The 22,011-nt window shown below is 38.5% G+C and overlaps 1 protein-coding gene across 7 annotated transcripts in view; it reads left to right on the top strand.

The window, feature by feature from the left end:
* ASXL3 (ASXL transcriptional regulator 3) overlaps positions 1-22,011 on the top strand; it is a 196,072-nt gene that overhangs the window by 100,458 nt on the left and 73,603 nt on the right. The window lies entirely within an intron of this gene.

Here is a 22,011-nt window from a genome sequence, read left to right as displayed (position 1 = left end):
CAATACCCCATATATCTTTTAGAAAGTATGGTGTGTTTTTTTTTTTTTAATTTTTTAATTTTTTTTCAGCATAACAGTATTCATTATTTTTGCACCACACCCAGTGCTCCATGCAATCCGTGCCCTCTACAATACCCACCACCTGGTGCCCCCAACCTCCCACCCCCCACCCCTTCAAAATTCTCAGATCGTTTTTCAGAGTCCATAGTCTCTCATGGTTCACCTCCCCTTCCAATTTCCCTCAACTCCCTTCTCCTCTCCATCTCCCCTTGTCCTCCATGCTATTTGTTATGCTCCACAAATAAGTGAAACCATATGATAATTGACTCTCTCTGCTTGACTTATTTCACTCAGCATAATCTCTTCCAGTCCCGTCCATGTTGCTACAAAACTTGGGGATTCATCCTTTCTTTTTTTTTTTTTTTTTTTTTTACAGCTTTATAAACATATATTTTTATCCCCAGGGGTACAGGTCTGTGAATCGCCAGGTTTACACACTTCACAACACTCACCATAGCACATACCCTCCCCGATATCCATAACCCCACCCCCTCTCCCAACCCCCTCCCCCCATCAACCCTCAGTTTGTTTTGTGAGATTAAGAGTCACTTATGGTTTGTCTCCCTCCCAATCCCATCTTCTTTCATTTACTCTTCTCCTACCCCCTCGACCCCCCATGTTGCATCTCCTCTCCCTCATATCAGGGAGATCATATGATAGTTGTCTTTCTCCGATTGACTTATTTCGCTAAGCATGATACCCTCTAGTTCCATCCACGTCGTCGCAAATGGCAAGATTTCATTTCTTTTGATGGCTGCATAGTATTCCATTGTGTATATATACCACATCTTCTTTATCCATTCGTCTGTAGATGGACATCTAGGTTCTTTCCATAGTTTGGCTATTGTAGACATTGCTGCTATAAACATTCGGGTGCATGTGCCCCTTCGGATCACTATGTTTGTATCTTTAGGGTAAATACCCAGCAGTGCAATTGCAGGGTCATAGGGTAGTTCTATTTTCAACATTTTGAGGAACCTCCATGCTGTTTTCCAGAGTGGTTGCACCAGCTTGCATTCCCACCAACAGTGTAGGAGGGTTCCCCTTTCTCCGCATCCTCGCCAGCATCTGTCATTTCCTGACTTGTTAATTTTAGCCATTCTGACTGGTGTGAGGTGATATCTCATGGTGGTTTTGATTTGTATTTCCCTGATGCCGAGTGATATGGAGCACTTTTTCATGTGTCTGTTGGCCATCTGGATGTCTTCTTTGCAGAAATGTCTGTTCATGTCCTCTGCCCATTTCTTGATTGGATTATTTGTTCTTTGGGTGTTGAGTTTGCTAAGTTCTTTATAGATTTTGGACACTAGCCCTTTATCTGATATGTCATTTGCAAATATCTTCTCCCATTCTGTCAGTTGTCTTTTGGTTTTGTTCACTGTTTCCTTTGCTGTGCAAAAGCTTTTGATCTTGATAAAATCCCAAAAGTTCATTTTTGCCCTTGCTTCCCTTGCCTTTGGTGATGTTCCTAGGAAGATGTTGCTGCGGCTGAGGTCGAAGAGGTTGCTGCCTGTGTTCTCCTCGAGGATTTTGATGGATTCCTTTCTCACATTGAGATCCTTCATCCATTTTGAGTCTATTTTCGTGTGTGGTGTAAGGAAATGATCCAATTTCATTTTTCTGCATGTGGCTGTCCAATTTTCCCAACACCATTTATTGAAGAGGCTGTCTTTGTTCCATTGGACATTCTTTCCTGCTTTGTCGAAGATGAGTTGACCATAGAGTTGAGGGTCCATTTCTGGGCTCTCTATTCTGTTCCATTGATCTATGTGTCTGTTTTTGTGCCAGTACCATGCTGTCTTGATGATGACAGCTTTGTAATAGAGCTTGAAGTCCGGAATTGTGATGCCACCAACTTTGGCTTTCTTTTTCAATATTCCTTTGGCTATTCGAGGTCTTTTCTGGTTCCATATAAATTTTAGGATTATTTGTTCCATTTCTTTGAAAAAAATGGATGTTACTTTGATAGGAATTGCATTAAATGTGTAGATTGCTTTAGGTAGCATAGACATTGTCACAATATTTATTCTTCCAATCCAGGAGCATGGAACATTTTTCCATTTCTTTATGTCTTCCTCAATTTCTTTCATGAGTACTTTATAGTTTTCTGAGTATAGATTCTTAGTCTCTTTGGTTAGGTTTATTCCTAGGTATCTTATAGTTTTGGGTGCAATTGTAAATGGGATGGACTCCTTAATTTCTCTTTCTTCTGTCTTGTTGTTGGTGTAGAGAAATGCAACTGATTTCTGTGCATTGATTTTATATCCTGACACTTTACTGAATTCCTGTACAAGTTCTAGCAGTTTTGGAGTGGAGTCTTTTGGGTTTTCCACATAGAGTATCATATCATCTGCGAAGAGTGATAGTTTGACTTCTTCTTTGCCGATTTGGATGCCTTTAATTTCCTTTTGTTGTCTGATTGCTGAGGCTAGGACTTCTAGTACTATGTTGAATAGCAGTGGTGATAACGGACATCCCTGCCGTGTTCCTGACCTTAGCGGAAAAGCTTTCAGTTTTTCTCCATTGAGAATGATATTTGCGGTGGGTTTTTCATAGATGGCTTTGATAATATTGAGGTATGTGCCGTCTATCCCTACACTTTGAAGAGTTTTGATCAGGAAGGGATGCTGTACTTTGTCAAATGCTTTTTCAGCATCTATGGAGAGTATCATATGGTCCTTGTTCTTTCTTTTATTAATGTGTTGTATCACATTGATTGATTTGCGGATGTTGAACCAGCCTTGCAGCCCTGGAATAAATCCCACTTGGTCGTGGTGAATAATCCTTTTAACGTACTGTTGAATCCTATTGGCTAGTATTTTGGCGAGAATTTTTGCATCTGTGTTCATCAAGGATATTGGTCTGTAGTTCTCTTTTTTGTTGGGATCCTTGTCTGGTTTTGGGATCAAGGTGATGCTGGCCTCATAAAATGAGTTTGGAAGTTTTCCTTCTATTGCTATTTTTTGGAACAGTTTCAGGAGAATAGGAATTAGTTCTTCTTTAAATGTTTGGTAGAATTCCCCCGGGAAGCCGTCTGGCCCTGGGCTTTTGTTTGTTTGGAGATTTTTGATGACTGTTTCAATCTCCTTACTGGTTATGGGTCTGTTCAGGCTTTCTATTTCTTCCTGGTTCAGTTGTGGTAGTTTATATGTCTCTAGGAATGCATCCATTTCTTCCAGATTGTCCAATTTGTTGGCGTAGAGTTGCTCATAGTATGTTCTTATAATTGTCTGTATTTCTTTGGTGTTCGTTGTGATCTCTCCTCTTTCATTCATGATTTTATTTATTTGGGTCCTCTCTCTTTTCTTTTTGATAAGTCTGGCCAGGGGTTTATCAATCTTATTAATTCTTTCAAAGAACCAGCTCCTAGTTTCGTTGATTTGTTCTATTGTTTTTTTGGTTTCTATGTCATTGATTTCTGCTCTGATCTTTATGATTTCTCTTCTCCTGCTGGGTTTAGGGTTTCTTTCTTGTTCTTTCTCCAGCTCCTTTAGGTGTAGGGTTAGGTTGTGTACCTGAGACCTTTCTTGTTTCTTGAGAAAGGCTTGTACCGCTATATATTTTCCTCTCAGGACTGCCTTTGTTGTGTCCCACAGATTCTGAACCGTTGTGTTTTCATTATCATTTGTTTCCATAAATTTTTTCAATTCTTCTTTAATTTCCTGGTTGACCCATTCATTCTTTAGAAGGATGCTGTTTAGTCTCCATGTATTTGGGTTCTTTCCAAATTTCCTCTTGTTATTGAGTTCTAGCTTTAGAGCATTGTGGTCTGAAAATATGCAGGGAATGATCCCAATCTTTTGATACCGGTTGAGACTTGATTTAGGACCAAGAATGTGATCTATTCTGGAGAATGTTCCATGTGCACTAGAGAAGAATGTGTATTCTGTTGCTTTGGGATGAAATGTTCTGAATATATCTGTGATGTCCATCTGGTCCAGTGTGTCATTTAAGGCCTTGATTTCTTTGTTGATCTTTTGCTTGGATGATCTGTCCATTTCAGTGAGGGGAGTGTTAAAATCCCCTACTATTATTGTATTCTTGTCGATGTGTTTCTTTGATTTTGTTATTAATTGGTTTATATAGTTGGCTGCTCCCACGTTAGGGGCATAGATATTTAAAATTGTTAGATCTTCTTGTTGGACAGTTCCTTTGAGTATGATATAGTGTCCTTCCTCATCTCTTATTATAATCTTTGGCTTAAAATCTAATTGATCTGATATAAGGATTGCCACTCCTGCTTTCTTCTGATGTCCATTAGCATGGTAAATTCTTTTCCACCCCCTCACTTTAAACCTGGAGGTGTCTTCGGGTGTAAGATGAGTTTCTTGTAGGCAACATATAGATGGTTTTTGTTTTTTTATCCATTCTGATACCCTGTGTCTTTTGATTGGGGCATTTAGCCCATTAACATTCAGGGTAAGTATTGAGAGATATGAATTTAGTGCCATTGTATTGCCTGTAAGGTGACTGTTATTGTATATTGTCTCTGTTTCTTTCTGATCTACTACTTTGAGGGTCTCTCTTTGCTTAGAGGACCCCTTTCAATATTTCCTGTAGAGCTGGTTTGGTATTTGCAAATTCTTTCAGTTTTTGTTTGTCCTGGAAGCTTTTAATCTCTCCGTCTATTTTCAATGATAGCCTAGCTGGATATAGTATTCTTGGCTGCATGTTTTTCTCATTTAGTACTCTGAATATATCATGCCAGCTCTTTCTGGCCTGCCAGGTCTCTGTGGATAAGTCTGCTGCCAATCTAATATTTTTACCATTGTACGTTACAGACTTCTTTTCCCCGGGCTGCTTTCAGAATCTTTTCTTTGTCACTAAGACTTGTCAATTTTACTATTAGGTGACGGGGTGTGGACCTATTCTTATTGATTTTGAGGGGGGTTCTCTGAACCTCCTGGATTTTGATGCTTGTTCCCTTTGCCATATTGGGGAAATTCTCTCCAATAATTCTCTCCAATACCCTTCTGCTCCCCTCTCTGTTTCCTCTTCTTCTGGAATCCCAATTATTCTAATGTTGTTTCGTCTTATGGTGTCACTTATCTCTCGAATTCTCCCCTCGTGGTCCAGTAGCTGTTTGTCCCTCTTTTGCTCAGCTTCTTTATTCTCTGTCATTTGGTCTTCTATATCGCTAATTCTTTCTTCTGCCTCATTTATCCTAGCAGTGAGAGCCTCCATTTTTGATTGCACCTCATTAATAGCTTTTTTGATTTCAACTTGGTTAGATTTTAGTTCTTTTATTTCTCCAGAAAGGGCTTTTATATCTCCCGAGAGGGTTGCTTTAATATCTTCCATGCCTCTTTCAAGCCCGGCTAGAACCTTGAGAATCATCATTCTGAACTCTATATCTGACATATTAGCAATGTCTGTATTGATTAGGTCCCTAGCCTTTGGTATTGCCTCTTGTTCTTTTTTTTGTTGTGAATTTTTCCGCCTTGTCATTTTGTCCAGATAAGAGTTTATGAAGGAGCAAGTAAAATACTAAAAGGGTGGCAACAACCCCAGGAAAATATGCTTTAGCCAAATCAGAAGAGATCCTGAATTGTGAGGGGGGAGAAAGGGGATAAAAATGGGTTCAGAAAGAAAGAAAAAAAAAAAACTATTAAAAAAAAGAAAGCCGATAAAGAAAAAATATAAAAAGAGGAAAAAATATATATATATTAGATAAACTATTTAAAAAACGTTAAAAAAAAGAAAACGGTAAAAGTTAAAAAAAATTTAGCAGATGAAGAGAAAAAGAAAAAAAAATTGAAAAAGAAAAAAAAAATTAAATTAACTGCAAGGCTAAAAAATCATGGGGAGAAAGCCATGAGTTCCGTGCTTTGCTTTCTTCTCCTCTGGAATTCCGCCGTTCTCCTTGGTAGGTGAACTTGGTCCTGGCTGGGTTTCCCGTAGATCTTCTGGGGGAGGGGCCCGTTGTAGTGATTCTCAAGCGTCTTTGCCCCAGGCGGAGTTGCACCGCCCTTACCCGGGCCGCGCTGAGTCATCCGCTCGGGTTCGCTTTCTGGAGCTTTTGTTCCCTGAGCGCTTTCCGTAGAGTCCGGAGGACGGGAATAAAGATGGCGGCCTCCCGGTCTCCGGCCCGGAGGAGCCGAGAGCCCGGGTCCCCACTCCTCAGTGCGCCCTCAGAGAACAGCGCCAAATGACTCCCGTCACCCTGGCCTCTGGCCGCGCTCCGAGCTGACCGAGCCTGCGACCGGTTCAAGGCAACCCTGAGCTGAGAGTCACTCCTCGGCTCTGTCTCTGCAGCCGGCTTCCCCGTTCTAATACCGGTAAGCTCTGCGACACTGAGACACCCCCGATCCTTCTGCGACCCTGCGGGACCTGAGGCCGCGCTTACCCCGCCTGGGCTTCACCCCAGTTAAGCCTCTGGAGCGATGTCCCTCAGCGGAACAGACTTTTAAAAGTCCTGATTTTGCTCAGTTGCTCCGCCGCTCGCCGGGAGCCGGCCCCTCCCCCCGCGGTCTATCTTCCCGTCGCTTTGGATTCACTTCTCCGCCAGTCCTACCTTGCAGAAAGTGGTTGATTTTCTGTTTCTGGAATTGCTGTTCTTCTTCTCTTCAATCTCCCGTTGGATTTGTAGGTGTTTGCAATCTTTAGATAAGCTATTTAGCTGATCTCCCGCTACCCGAAGTAGTCTCAGCCTGCTACTTCTCCGCCATCTTGACTCCTCCCCCAAAGTATGGTTTTTGATGTTCTGTGACCTTATGAATCTTACAGAGTAAAAGAATCTCAATGCTGTGAAGCATTTTCAAATCGGAATGGTATTTAAGATTCCTCGAGGCATATTTATTTACATTTTGCTCTCCCCTCTTTGCCATTAAGTTGGTAATTCCTTGGGTACAGTGACCTTCCTGTCTGTCTTTGAGGTCCTCCCCACACCCATTATGTCCCTTTCGTTTAGTAAGAGCTGAATGAGTTGTGAATGAATTGTGTTTAGGTAACTGAGGGGGGGTAAGTTTGGATGAATGAGGCATCCTGTAGGTTAAAGCATGCTTACACACCCTTGAATAAAAATGGTCCTGTACTCCTAGGAAGGGTCATTCTTGCATAGCAGCAGACACAGCAAAGAAAGATGAACCAGCCAACACCCAGTAGCCCGCCAGACAGGGAGAGCTGTTTCTCCCTGGCGTTCTCCCCATCAGGGTCAGACATTTAATTCATACAGTTTTAGAAATGTGCTCTGAGCCATCATTGCCTTCTCTAGGTAGAGGTACCTGTATAGAACTCCTAACCTGTTGAAATCATTCTGAATTAAAACAAATGGTGGAATCTTTTCTGACATTGGTAAGCCTGAAACTAAATGCAGTCAAAATCAGAGGTTAGGGTGTAAGTCTAAATTGTCATCCTTATTGTGAGATTTCCCTAACAGGATATAAAATACTTCTCGTTGTCCTCCAAGTGCTTCCTTTCGGTCTGTGGCAATTCTCAGTCAAATTGCAGGCTACTCACCTTATACAGGTAGCGATTTCACTTGGGTCGAGAACCTCATGCATTGTAGCCAAGGGCCTGGGGCGCTTCCCTGGGGAAACTGCTGGAAGAATGCACTACAGACCTCCTTCAGGTCCCTTCACATGCCAGCTTCCCTGGAGAGGGTGAGGAACACACAGTAAAAAATTACTGGGGGCGCCTGGGTGGCTTAGCTGGGTAAGCGTCCAACTCTTGGTTTCAGCTCAGGTCATGATCTCAGGGCAATGGATACAGCGGGAAGTCAGCTTGAAGAGTCTCTCCCTCTGGCCTCTCCTCACTTGCTCTCTCTCTCTCTCTCTCTGTAAAATAAATAAATATTTCTAAAAAAATTATTGAACATTTGTATCCCTCAATCATTCTAGTCCTTCTGATGGTGATCTTGAAACTTTTACGAGAAATCTATCACTAAGCATGGGAACCTGTTACTTCTAACATAGGTTTTTGTTTGTTTGTTTATTTTCTTTGGTTTGGTTGTTCTTGTCCAGGCTTACGTATGAAAATTATGAGACTATTTCTCTGAGTGGCTCTCTGATTGACTAGACATGGTAACAGAGTGAGTGGGTGCAATTGAATAAAATAATGGGTCTAAAGACTGCTTCTCTAATGATGTTAAAATAAAAATAGGTCTGTCACCCATTTTTACATCATACATAGTAGAAACACTGTTCTGATAAGCATACAAAGAAATGCTAACAATATGTACTGGGCTCTTTTATTGTCAGAGGGCTTGCAAATTAGTATCATAGTAAATATTAGATCACCAAGTAATCAGGCAGTAGAAACCGCAGCTGGTGAGATGAAAGGTTGGTGACAGCTGAAAATTGGATTTGAAGTACGGGTTTTCTTGCCTCATCAGTTGTTTCGTAGCCTCTCTCCTGGCCTGAGCAAAAGATGGAACTCATTTAAAACTTCCCCTATGGAGCTTTCTGTGCTAACTCTGGCTACATTATCATCCCATGGTCTTCAGGGCACTTAGAGAATGGGTTGTAAACATTGAAAAAAAATGTTTAATTATATTCTGTCCTTCTACTTGTTTTGTATTAATTTCTCACATTTTCCCCTAACTGAAATGTAAGTTCCTTCAATTGGGGGTCATTAACCTAAACTAGTTTTTAATTATGCTTCTTCCTACCTGATCACACAGTAGGAGTTTAAAAAGTACTTGTTAAACAAATCTAGTCTCCTAATGGATTATCTCTGAGAGGTTTTTAATAAATGTCTTTACTGAGCCCAACTTCTAGGATTCATTCCAGTGTATTTTATTGGTTTAATCTTTCTGTAGTAAAGAATTACAACTTTGCTGGTTTCATAAAATGTTACAGACTTTTAAAATAAATCAATGAAGGAAAATTAAAATTTGAATAATGTCCCTAAATCCTATCATCCAAAATAATTTTCCCAGTGTTATATAAACATGATTTGACATCTTTTTTTATAATCACGTGCGTATAACTCTCAGTGCGCATCACAAGAAGGGCCCTTCTTAATACCCTCACCCATCTAGCCCATTCCCCCGCCCACCTGCCCTCCAGCAACCATCAGTTCTCCATAGGTAAGAGTCTCTTGTGGTTTGCCCCCCCACTTTTTTCTTTCCCATATGTTCATCCTTTTTGTTTCTGAAATTCGACATACGAGTCAAATCATATGGTATTTGTATTTCACTGACTAAATTATTTTGCTTAACGTAATGCACTCTGCTCCATCTGTGTCATGGCAAATGGCAAAATTTCATTCTTTTTGATAACTGAGTAATATTCCATCATGTATCCATACCACTTCTTTATCCATTCATCATTTGATTGACATTTGGGCTCTTCCCATTTTTTGGCTGTTGATAATGCTGCTCTAAACATCGGATGCACATGCCCCTTTGAATCAGTATTTTTGTATCCTTTGGGTAAATTCCTATCGGTGCAATTGCTGGGTCATAGGGTAGTTCTATTTTTAACTTTTGAGGAACCTCCATACTGCTTTCCATAGTGGCTGCACCAGTCTGCTCTTCCGCCAACAGTGTAAGAGGGTTCCCCATCGGCTACAGCTGCTGTCAAAGAGGTTGCTGCCTGTGTTCTTCTCTATGATGTTGATGGTTTCCTGTCTCACATTTAAGTCTTTCATCTGCTTTGAATTTATTTTTGTATGTGGTGTAAGAAAGTGGTCCAGTTTCATTCTTCTGCTTTTGGCTGTTCAGTTTTCCCGACACCATTTGTTGAAGGGACTTTTTTCCCATTGGATCGTCTTTCCTGCTTTGTCAAACATTAGTTGACATTATATTTGTGAGTCCATTGCTGGGATTTCTATTCTGTTCCATGGATCTATGAGTGTGTTTTTGTGCCAATACTGTACTGTCATGATGACTATAGGTTTGTAATAGAGCTTGATGTCTGGAATATTGATGCTTCCAGCTTTGCTTTTCTTTTTCAAGATGGTTTTGGCTATTCAGGGTCTTTTGTGGCTCCATTCAAATTTTAGGATTGTTTGTTCTATTAAAAAGGCTGGTGGTATTTTCATAGGGATTACATTTAGTGTATAGTATAACATTAGTGTAGCATAGTATAGCATTAAATGTCTGTACTGCTTTGGGTAATATAGACATTTTAATGATATTTTTTCTTCCAATCCATGAGCATGGAATGTTTTTCCATTTATTTGTGTCATCTTCAATTTCTTTCATAAGTGTTATAGAACACTTAGTTTCTATTGAACACTTATAGAACGTTAGACTTTTTAAAAATATTTTATTTATTTATTTGATAGACAGAGATTACAAGTAGTCAGAGACGCAGGCAGGGAGAGAGAAGGAAGCAGGCTCCCCCGCTGAGCAGAGAGCCCGATGGAGGGCTTGATCCCAGGACCCTGAGACCATGACCTGAGCTGAAGGCAGAGGCTTTAACCCACTGAGCTCCTAGACTTTTTAAGTACAGATCTTTTACCTCTTTGTTTAGGTTTATTCCTCAGTATCTTTTTGTTTTGTGCACAATTGTAAATGGGATCAATTCCTTGATTTCACTTTCTGCTGCTTCATTATTGGTGTATAGAAATTCCACAGATTTTTGTATGTTGATTTTGTAACCTGTGAATTGACTGAAATAATGTATCAGTTCTAGCAATTTTAGGGGGGGTCTTTTTTTTTTTTTTTTTTTTGAAGATTTTATTATTTGAAAGAGAGTGCGAGAGGGGAGAGGGGCAGAGGGACAAGCAGACTACCCCACTGAGGAGGGAGCCCAGTGTGAGGCTGGATCACAGGACCTGAGCCAAAGGCAGACACTTAACCAACTGAGCCATCCAGGTGCACCTTGATGGAGTCTTTTGGGTTTTCTACATAGAGTATCATGTCATCTATGAAAAGTGAAAGTTTGACTTCTTCCTTGCCAATTTGTATGACTTTTATTTCTTTGTGTTGTCTGAATACTGAGGCTAGGACTTCCAGTACTATGTTAAATAACAATGAGAGTTACCCAGTATAACTCTCAGGAACATCCCTCTGTTATTCCTGACCATAGTAGAAAGCATTCATTTTTTCCCATTGAAGGTGATTTTAGCTGTGGGTCTTTCATATATGGTTTTTATAATGTTGAGGCATATTCTATCTGTTTCTACTTTGGTGAGAGTTTTTATCAAGAATAAAAAGTTGCTTTATGTCAGATGCTTTTTCTGCATCTGTTTAGAGGATCATATGGTTATTATCCTTTCTTTTATTAATGTGGTGTATCATGTTGATGGATTTGCAGATATTGGACCACCCCTGCAGCCCAGGAATAAATCCCACTTGATCTTGGTGAATAATTCTTTTAATGTACTATTGAATTTGATTTGCTAGTATCTTATTGAGAATATTTTCGTTCATGTTCATCGAGGATGTTGGCCTGTAATTCTTTTTAGTGGGATGTTTTCTGGTTTTGGAATGAAGGTAATACTAGCTTTGTGGAATGAGTTTGAAAGTTTTCCTTCCATTTCTGTTTTTTGGAATAGTTTGAGGAGAATAGGTATTATTTCTTCTTTAAATGTCTGGTAGAATTCCTCTGGGAAGCCATCTGGTCCTGGTCCTGGACTTTGTTTGTTGGGAGATTTTTTATTACTGATTCATTTCTTTGCTGGTTACTGTTCAAATTTCCTATTTCTTCCTGTTTCAGTTTTTGTAGTTGATATGTTCCTAGGAATTTATCCATTTATTCCAGATTGCCTGATTTGTTGGCTATAATTTTTCATAATATTCTTTAATACTTGTTTGTATTTCTGTGGTGTTGGTTGTAATCTCTCCTCTTCAATTTGTAATTTTATTTATTTGGGTCCTTTCTCTTTTCTTCTTATAAATCTGGCTAGGAATTTATCTATTTTATTAATTCAAAAACCAGCTCCTAGCTTCATTGATCTGTTCTACTGTTTCAGTTTGGTGGTGATCGTTGTTGTTGTTGTTTCTATCACTTATTTCTGTTCTAATCTTTATTATTTCCCTTCTGCTGGCTTTCGGCTTCATTTGCTGTTTGTTTTCTAGCTCCATTAGGTGTAAGGTTAGTGTGTGTATTTGATACTTTTCTTCCTTTTTGAGGTAGGCCTGTATTGCTGTATACTTCCCTCTCAGGACCACTTTTCTTGCATTCTAAAGGTTTGGGACCACTGTGCTTTCATTTTCAATTGTTTCCATGTATTTTTTTTTAATTTCTTCTTTAACTTCCTGTTTAATCCATTCATTGTTTAGTAGGATGTTCTTTAGCCTCTATGTATTTGTGGTCTTTCCAATTTTTTTGTTGTGTTTGACTTCAAGTTTCATAGCATTATGGTCAGAAAATATGTATGGTATGATCTCAGTCTTTTTGTATTTGTTGAGGCCTGATTTGTGACTCAGTATGTAATCTATTCTGGAGACTGCCCCATGTGCACTCAAAAAAAATGTGTATTCTGCTTTTTTAAGATGAAATGTTCTGAATATAGCTTTGAAGTCCATCTGGTCCAGTATGTCATTCAAAGCCATTGTTTCCTAGTTGATTTTCTACTTAGACGATCTGTCCATTGCTGGAAGCAGGGTATTAAATTGTAAAATTACTCTATTAATATTAATGAGTTTCTTTATGTTTGTTATTAATTGACTTATATATTCAGGTGCTTCTACATTGGGTACATAAATATTTACAATTCCTAGATCTTCTTGTTGGCGAGCCCCCTTTATTATGATATAGTGCCCTTCTCATCGTTTGTTACAATCTTTAGTTTAAAATTTAGTTTGTTTGATGTAAGTGTGGCTGCTGTGGCTTTCTTTTGATGGCCATCAGCATGATAGATGATTCTCTATCCCATCACTTTCTATCTGCAGGTGTCTTTAGGTCAAAAATAAGTCCCTTGTAGGAAGCATATGGAAGAGTCTTTTTTTTTTTTTTAAATCCATTCTGATACACATCATCTTTTGCTTGGAGCATTTAGTCCATTTACAGTCAAAGTGATTATTGATAGATGTGAACTTAGTGCCATTGTATTATCTGTTAAGTCATTGTTTCTGGAGATTTTCTCTGTTCCTTTCTAGTCTTTGTTGCTTTTGATCTTTCTTTCCCTCTCTAAATCCCCTTTAATATTTCTTGGAGGGCTGGTTTAGTGGTCACGAACTCCTTTAGGTTTTGTTTGTCTGGGAAACTCTTTATCTCTCTTTCTATTCTGAATGACAGCCTTGCTGGATAAAGTATTCTTGGCGGCATATTTTCCCCATTCAGCACATTGATTATATCATGCCACTCTCTTCTGGCCTGCCATGTTTCTGTGGAGAGGTCTGCTGCTAACCTTATTTGTCTTCCTTTGTAATACAGTTAGGGATTTCTTATTGTTTTTTAGCATTTTTTCCTTATCTTTATATTTTGCAAATTTTACTATGATATATCTTGGTGTTTTCCTGCTTTTGTTGATTTTGATGGGAATTCTCTGTGCTTCCTGGAATTGGATGTCTGTTTCCTTTCCCAGTTTAGGGAAGTTTTTAGCTATAATTTTCTCCAATAAACTTTCTGCCCCCTTTGCTCATCTTTTCTTCTTCTGGGACCCCTATGATGTGAGTGTTATGCTTTATGGAGTCACTGAGTGCCCTAAGTCTATATTCATGATCCAATATTTTTCTTTCCCTGTTCTTTTCAGCTTCATTATTTTTCATAAGTTTTTCTTCTATATCACTTATTTGTTCTTCTGTTTCTTCCATCCTTGTAGTCATTATACCCAGTCAGTTTCACATTTCAGGTATAACATTTTTATTTTTATTTTTTGGCCTGACTAGTTTTTAATCTCTGCAGTGAGGGACTTCCTGTTGTCTTCTGTTTTTCTCAAGCCCAACTAGTGTCCTTATGATTTTTTTTTTTTTAAATTCTGGTTCAGACATATTACTTATGTCTGTTTCAATAAGACCCCTGGTCAGGACCTTTTCCTTTGTTTAGGATGAATTCCTCTATCTTGGCATTTTGTCTAGGTCTCTGTCTTCTTCTCTGTGTAAGGAAAGCCTGTTATGTTTCCTGCTCCTGAGAACAATAACTTTATTAGGAAGAGGTCATACACTGTCCAGAGTCTGGCACTTCAGGAAGTGTTCCTGGTGGATACTGTGTGTACTCTGCTGCTGTGTTTTGGCTGCTCTTTCCCTCAGGTCAGTTCTCTGCAGAATTTCTACTTGCCTGCAGTGAGAAGTGTTTAGATCTTGTCCAGCGTGTGGCAAGTTTTACCCCAGTGTTTGCTGGGCCTGCTTATTAAAAGAGGCCTGATCCTATTTCCACTGGAGCTGAAGCTCTACTGTGGTCAGTAGCCTTGGTGCTTTGGCAGGGGTGGGGTTTGTGCTGGTCTTGTGGGGGAGGTGCCTGTTGCTCTGGCTCTCAGATTCACCCTAGTAAAGCAGCACCTGCAGAGTGCAGTGAGGTTAGGCTTGGTGTAATTGGCTCAAGCTTCCACTCTGGGTGCTGTGCTGCTCACTGAAGTCCATCCCATGTTGATGGGTTAAAATGACATCAGCCTTCTCCTTTGTCCCCAGGGAGGGACACCTACTGCTGTCCAGGAAGCCCTCACAGAAGAGCAACAAGTCTCTCCTCATGTGTCCGAGGCATCCCTCAGATTCCTGCCTTCGCTTCTTCTAGGTCTGGGCCATCTGCTTGCCCGGCAGCACAGTGCATGTGTGTTTGATCTCAGGCATACTGGCTGTTTTAAAACTCCAAACTTTTGGGACCCAGTGCAGCGTGGACCCATGTGGTCCTCTGGGGAGGGTCTAGCTGCGCTGGGGCTTGTGTCATGTTGTCCCAGAAGGGCGGTCACTCCAGTGCACAGGAGCTTGCAGTTTAAAGGGCAGCATGAGTTCAAGTTAGATGCCCCCAGAACCCCGTTGGGTTTCTGGTAATGGATAGGACGGTGCAGTGGCACCTGCTGGGTCTTTCGTCCCAAAAGGCAAAGCCACCTCTCCTAGATGCACTATAAGAAGGGAGAAAGTCTCTCCCAGTGTATCCTCAGACTGTACCATCTATTCCCAGGCCTCTACCCCACTCCTCCACAGGAGCACCTTTACACTCACCAGGCTCTACAGCCATAGCCTAGAACTCGAAAACTCCGGGTTTAAGCTGTCTGGGTTGTGAACACTCAACACAATCAGCCCCCTAGTTTCTCCAGTCAGTGGATTTGGGGATGAGTTTTCCTTGTGTGAGGCCCTGTGTGTTGCTCGCTGTCTCGGAAGTCTCTCTCTCCCTCTCCTCTCTCTGCAATCAAGGCTTCCTCCCCTCTGCAGCAGATACAGTCCTTTTCTTCCCTAGATCATATCTCCATACCTGCTGCCCTCCACACTGTGGCCTCTTCTTTCCTTCCAGTTGTGCAGCTTGTTCTGTTGGTCCTCAGATCGATTTCTTGGGTGTTCAGAGTGATCCAGTATTTCTTTAGCTATGTTGGAGGAACGAGGCAAGCATAGGGTTCTTCTACTCTGCCACCTTAACTCCATTTCTGGAGGCTGAAGATCTGAGATCAGGGTGCCAAACAGAGTCAGGTGAAGGCCCTCTTCTGAGTCAGACTTTGCTTATTGTCACCTGGTGGAAGAAAGTGATTCGACATCTCTTATTGCGTATCTATAGCCAGAGATCATCTTAGAAAAACTGTGTTCACCATTTTCATTGAAAGTACTAAGTTTAATTAATTTTAGCTGAATAATAAAAAAGTAAAACCAAAAAAATAAAATTTCTGTACATTGCCACAAAATATATTCATATCTAAAATTCTCTCTATAGGTATTAAGATATGAAAAACTGAAATAGTGATATTTTTTTGGATACTCATTACAACATTGGACAATCTATTATAAAGGATGTATGAATAAACACAATTACAGACACTCCTACCCCCATGTTTTTGTTAGCTTTATTATTTTTAAACATCAGGGTTGCTAACATTTATGTTCTGTTTTGTGACCATTATCTCCATAGTTCTTTAACCTCAGTGTTATTTTTTAATGCATTCAATGCTACCCAATAGACTCATTATAGACTCATTCACTTCATTTGTGAAGTCTATGTGGAATCACATTGTAGATGATTTGCTTTTGTCCTATGATAAATTTTTTCCCCTTAGACTGAATCTTTAAAGTCTGTTTTTCTCTGAGCTCTTTTAGAATCATTCCTCTCTAATTTCTTTGAGACAATGAAGAATTCTTTCATTTTGAACTCTTTTTGTATTTCTTTGAGTAGTTCCTCTTGTAACAAAAGACCCTGGTCTGCCTCTTGTATGGGCTCCTTCCCTCCAGGTGAGTATTATGTCTGTGTGTCTGTGTTTGTGTATTTTATGCGTAAATCTTCTGTGGGTTCCCTTCTGGGAAATAGGAGTTTTTATTTTATTTTATTTAAGATTTTATCCATTTATTTGACAGAGAGAGATAGCAAGAGAGGGAACACAAATGGGGGCAGTGGGAGAGGGAGAAGCAGGCTTCCTACTGAGCAGGGAGCCCGATGTGGGCTCCATCCCAGGATGCTAGGATCATGACCTGAGCCTAAGGCTGATGCTTAATGACTGAGCCACCCAGGTGCCCAAAATAGGAGTTTTTAAGCTTCAGACTACCTTACACACTTGTTGGTGTGATCAACAAGTACACCAAAGTCTGCAGCCTTCTCAGATGGGTGGTCTTTGAAGTCCCTTGGGTCAAAATAATAAAGAATTTCCCTGACCCTGATTGGACATATTCCCCATGATTTTTATCATGGTTTTTATCATGAGGTCAGCCTAGTGTCTTCGTATATGGCATAGATTCTCACTGTGGTAATTTGGCAAGTGATGCTTCTCTTCCCTCCTTCTCTGGACTTCAGCTACTTTACTCTCTCTGGTGTCCAGGAATTAGATACTAAAATGACATCTTTTTCTTCCTCTGAATGCTGTAGGGAGATGAGGTACCAGCTCTAATGAGATAAGACAATCAGATATAATTGGATTGTTCTTAAGCCAATTAAGAGTAAGTGTGTAAGGATAATTAAAATGGGATTAAACATCCTGTGTGGCTACAAATTTAGCAATAAGTTCATCTGCTCTTTGTTCCAAAATTATGGAACATGTTATTGTTTAGTTGGACATCTTTGAAATAGATTTTCTTTTGGTTTTGTCATTAAAAATTATGTGCCTCTCTGAATCTTCTTTTATCAATGATATTCTTAAAGATTTTGAACCATACTAAATAGTAATCTACAGCATAAGTACTGCTTTTCACATTGCTTACAATATATTTTTCGAAGTCTTACAATTTTCTTATTTCCGTAACACTCCTCCTCAGTCAGAATAACTCTTGGTAAATGACCTCAGCTCCTTCATTTGAGATTATTTAGGCCATAAAGGAGAATTAGACAAACTCCTTTCCTATATTTCTCAACATTTTTGTCTGTAGGTTTTGCCTTTGCCTCCACTGCTGAGAAAAGAAGCTTCTCCCTAATTCTTCTCTCCTTATGTTGTTTTTTAGTTGTGAAACACTTTAAATATATAGAAAAATACAGATACTAATAAAGCAAGACACCTATGTCCCTATCTCCTTGACCATTTGCTTTAGATTTTAATTTAATTTAATTTGCTTTAGATTTTTTTTTAAATGATATGACTTTTGTACTTTTTTGTGTCATATTGGTTGATGATTTTTTTTCTTTTTTTCTTTTTCTTTCTTTATTTTTTATTATGTTCAGTTAACCAAGGTATAGAGTACTTCATTAATTTTTGATGTAGTATTCAGTGATTCATTAGTTGCTTATAACACACAGTGCTCATCACCACACATGCCCTCCTTAATTCCTATCACCCATTTACCCCATCCCCCACTTCCCTTCAAACAAACCCTCAGTTTGTTTCCTGGAATCCAGAGTCTCTCATGGTTTGTCTCCCTCTCTGATTTCTTCCCATTCAGTTTTCCTTCCCTTCCCCTGTGGTCCTCTGCACTGTTCCTTATGCTCCATATATGAGTGAAATGAAAAATAATTCTTTCTCTGCTTGACTTCTTTCACTTAGCATAATCCTCTCCAGTTCCATCCATGCGGATGCAAATGATGGGTATTCATCCTTTCTGATGGCTGAGTAATATTCCATTGTATATATGGACCACATCTTTATTCATTCATCTGTTGAAGGACATCTTGGCTCCTTCCGGTTTGGCTGTTGTGGACATTGCTGCTATGAACATTGGGGTGCATCTGCCCCTTCTTTTCACTGTGTCTGTGTCTTTGGGATAAATACCTAGTAGTACAATTGCTAGGTTGTAAGGTAGCTTTATTTTTAATGTCTTGAGAAGCCTACAAAACTAAGAAGCAACCCATGGAATGGGAGAAGATATTTTTTTTCCTTTTATACTGTTCTTGTTTGTCCTTATTTTGAAATAAAGGTATATTAACTTGATAAAGTGAATTGGAAATATTTCTTTATAAACCTATTCTCTAGAATATGTACAAAATGGGAGAGTTCCTTAACGGACTGATAAAACTCATCGTCAGGGCAACTTATATATTCTGTATGTATGTGAAGTGGGGAAGATTCCTTTTTATCCATTTTTTTAAGTTTCTGCAAATTTATTCAGGTTTCCTATTTTAAATTAAACTTGAATATTTATAAACCTGAAAATAGTTGGTCTTCAAAGATATTGGATAAAGTCATAGTATTTTATTATGCCACTTAAAATCCATTTTTCATTATGTGCCATGTATACTATATATAGAATTATGTCCCGACCTTTCATGCCTCTATATTTATACCAAGTCTTACCAGAGATATATCTATTTGATTAGTTTAATACAAAAAAAAAAAAAAAAACAACCCTTTTTTGGTGTTGATGGTCTTCATTTTCCTTTTCTATTTCATGAATGTATACTCTTATTTTTATAATCCTTCCTCCTTTCCCAAATTTTTCTTATTTGTTTATTAACTCCTTGATTCATACACTAATCCTTGAATTTTCAGTATTTTTTTCCTACTCTGTAATAGATACACTTTATCTTTTAAACTGAGTTGCATTTCACAAATTTTGGCATTGTTATTTAGAATCCAAATATTTTCTAATTTCTATTAAATTTTCTTCTCTTTAGCTTATGAAATACTTAGAAATGTGCTTTTGAGTGTCTAAATATACAACAGATGTGGGAGGATTGGAGAGTTGCTGTATTTGTGTTATTGCTCCCTAATTAGATGAAATTTAATACTGTTCATCATTATTTTAGAGACTTGCTGGTCAGTTTTTGTGCGTTTTACTGTTCCTTGAGTGATGACAAACATTGCTTTCTCTAACAGCTCAGTGCAGTGCCTTATGTTAAATTCATTGGTTCAACATTGATTATTGAGTTGTTAAAATTCTCTTATTAAGACAAGTTTTTTGTCTGATGTCTCAGTTTCTGGTAGAAGATGTTAAGACTTACCACTAGCATCGTGTAATGGCACTTTCCCTTTTAAGTTCTCTCAGTTTCAAGTTTTTGAATGATATGCTGCTTAAATGATTGCAGATTTAAGGTCATTTTATTATCTTCTTAGTGAATTCATCCTTTTATGATCTTTCTCATCCCCAACAAGGTTTTCTACCTTTGTTTATGTTGTCTGATGTTAATATTGTTATATTATTTTGTTGTTTTGAGTCTCAGCCTACTAAGTGTTTATTTCATTTTCATCCATTCCTTATGATTTTTAAGTTTATTTCTTGTAAGCAGCATGTAGCTGGATTGTATTCCTTTTTAAATCTAGTATGAAAACCCATTTATATTTATTTTTATTTTGTTGGACTTAATTTTTAATTTTTCCCCCTGCTTTTATTCCTTCCATTTGATGCATTGAGATTTCCTTCCATGCACTTATTTGGAAATATCACTCTTTCTTGTTGCTTCTAATGGTCATCTCTAGAGCTTTAACCAAGCAAAGAACTATTCCAAATCTCTCCTTCCCAAATCAGACCGAGGTTTATGTAACATTCTCATTTCAGTCAGCTGTCCCATCTTACATGCAATTATTTTCCATTTTATTTCCTCTTTATTTAACTTATTTCTTTTATTTAACTCTCACTGGTTCTTAGTATTATCCTTCAAAGCTAATATTTACTTGGACCTGCTCTGATCTATTAGTCTCTTAGTTGACCATGGCTTCTGTAACCCATTTATTTCTTCTTTGATTTAATTTCTTCATTTGTTGCGAACAGCCACTAATGATTATTTTAGCAAGATTCTCTATTGAGTTTCCTTTTTTTTTTTTTTTTAAGATTCTTTGTTCATTTGAGAGAGAGACAGAGGACAAGCAGAGGGGAGAGAGAGAATCTCAAGCAGACTCCCTGTTGATTGTGGAGCCTGACTAGGGCTCATTCTCAAGACCCTGAGATCACGACCTGAGCTGAAATCAAGCTTGACTGAGCCACCTTGGTTCCCCAATCCCGAAAATGTTCCTATATTATTGCCATCATCTAGATTGGTGCTTATATTCTCTTGACCCTTTGAAGATATTCTATTGCTATTATTCATTGATAAAATTTCTGTGTCTTATTATCATCCCTTTGGATATAATCTGTTTTTCTAAAAAATTGCTATAAGATACTCTTTTTGTTTTTGATTTTTTGTAATTTCAACACATCAGATGAAAGTGGGTGTTTGTCCTTCTTGAGATTTGGTATATTGCGTTATCCAAGAACTCGTAATTTTTTCTGTTCTAAAAATGTGAGCCATTAGCTCTTCAAATACTGCTTGCCCTCCATCTGCTGTTTTGAATCTCCCATAGATGTTCATTCTGACTGCTTATGCCATTCCCCATATTTCTTCACTATCTTATTTTGACCTGTCATTTTTTTATGCCGCATTCTAGATATTTTCGTCAACTCTGTATTTTAGTTAATAATTCTTTCCTCTTCTGTGTCCATTACTTTTTTTTGTTTAAAAACTAAATTTTCATTTCTAGGTGTTCTGTCTGGTTCTGTTTCAAAGTTGCTTATTCTTTCATCATAGTTCCCTGTTTACTAATAATGACTTTTATTCTGTGTTTTGTCACTAATTACTTAAAACAAGAGTTGGCAATTTTTTCTGCCAAGGGCTGAGTAGTAAATATAGGTCATGCAATTTCTGGCACAACTATTCAACCCTGCATTGTAGTGCAGAGGCACACCTAGGCAGTTGCTAAACAATTGGGCATTTACTATGTTCCAGTAAAACTTTATTTACCAGAACAAAATTTGGACTGGATATAGCTCATGGGCCATAATTTGCTAACCCTTGATTTAAAATATACTCTATTAAAACAGCTCACATTTGGGACGCCTGGGTGGCTCAGTTGGTTGGACGACTGCCTTTGGCTCAGGTCATGATCCCGGAGTCCCGGGATCGAGTCCCGCATCGGGCTCCCAGCTCCACGGGGAGTCTGCTTCTCCCTCTGACTTTCTCCTCGCTCATGCTCTCTCTCACTGCCTTTCTCTCAATAAATAAATAAAAATCTTTATAAAATAAATTTTAAAAAAAACAGCTCACATTCAAGGTGTTCTCTTAACTCAAGTAACTGAAAGTAATTCTTCTCTTTGATGCATCAACTGGCTGTTTGTTAGAGTGGATTATCTTCTTGTATGTCGTAATTTTGAGTTGTGAACTCTACACAGAGCCTTCTGTTGAAGCTCAGTGTACCTTGAGTTGTAGAATTATCCTTCAAAGTGTGTTGATATTTTAGACCTTGAAACTAATATTTTTAAAAAGGATTGCTTTTTAAATTATTACTCTCAAAATACCCCGAGTAGGAATCTTTTGAACTAATCCAGTGCTTAGTGTTCAGCCTGATATATGGAAAATCACACAACTCTGAGCTAGCTATCAATGCCTCTGTTAAAATTAACAGAACTCTTAGTATTATTATTATTTATCTATGGTCTTATAGAATCTATAAAAAATTGTAGTTGTTAGCATTTATGCTCCCAAAGTTTTTAAAATTCTGCTTAATTGGAAGACCATAATTAAGATACTTCTTAATCTTGACATGATGCTACTTTGACTAAAATATATAGATGGTATTGAGTGAAGTATA

Source organism: Lutra lutra, chromosome 12 (assembly GCF_902655055.1).
Source record: "Lutra lutra chromosome 12, mLutLut1.2, whole genome shotgun sequence".
Lineage (NCBI taxonomy): Eukaryota > Metazoa > Chordata > Mammalia > Carnivora > Mustelidae > Lutra > Lutra lutra.
Note: the sequence above shows the minus strand (reverse complement) of the source record. Positions and strands in the feature narration are given on the sequence as shown.